Raw genomic sequence first — 601 nt, forward strand, 5'->3', positions numbered from 1 at the left:
TCAGAACAATCCCTTCCCTGCACTCACTGCTAGATCAGCTCTTTAATGTACCGTCTTTAATAATGCTCTTCTACGTTTGATGAACAAAAAAGTGTATAAGGACATGTATGCAAGGTTAGATAGTAAAGAAGGTGAGAGGGATGTGTATCAGTTGGCGAGGCAGAGGGATAGAGATGGAAAGGATGTGCAGCAGGTTAGAGTGATTAAATGTATGAGAGGAGTAGGACAGGGGTAAGGTGTGCCGTAGGTGAGACAGAGGACTTCAAGGTGAAGGTGGGACTGCATCAAGGATCGGCTCTGAGGCCCTTCTTGTTTGCGGTGGTGATAGACAGGCTGACAGAGGAGGGCAGACAGGAATCTCCATGGACTATGATGTTTGCGGATGACATTGTGATCTGTAGTGAGAGTAGGGAGTAGCTGGAGGAAAGTCTAGAGAGGTGGAGGTTTGCTCTGGAGAGAAAAGGAATGAAGGTTAGTCGCAGCAAGACAAAATACATGTGTGTGAATGAGAGAGAACCAAGTGGAACAGTGAGGTTTCAGGGAGAAGAGGTAAAGAAGGTGCAGGATTTTAAGTACTTAGGGTCAACAGTCCAGCGCAATG

This window comes from Pseudorasbora parva, chromosome 15 (genome assembly GCF_024679245.1).
Source record: "Pseudorasbora parva isolate DD20220531a chromosome 15, ASM2467924v1, whole genome shotgun sequence".
NCBI lineage: Eukaryota > Metazoa > Chordata > Actinopteri > Cypriniformes > Gobionidae > Pseudorasbora > Pseudorasbora parva.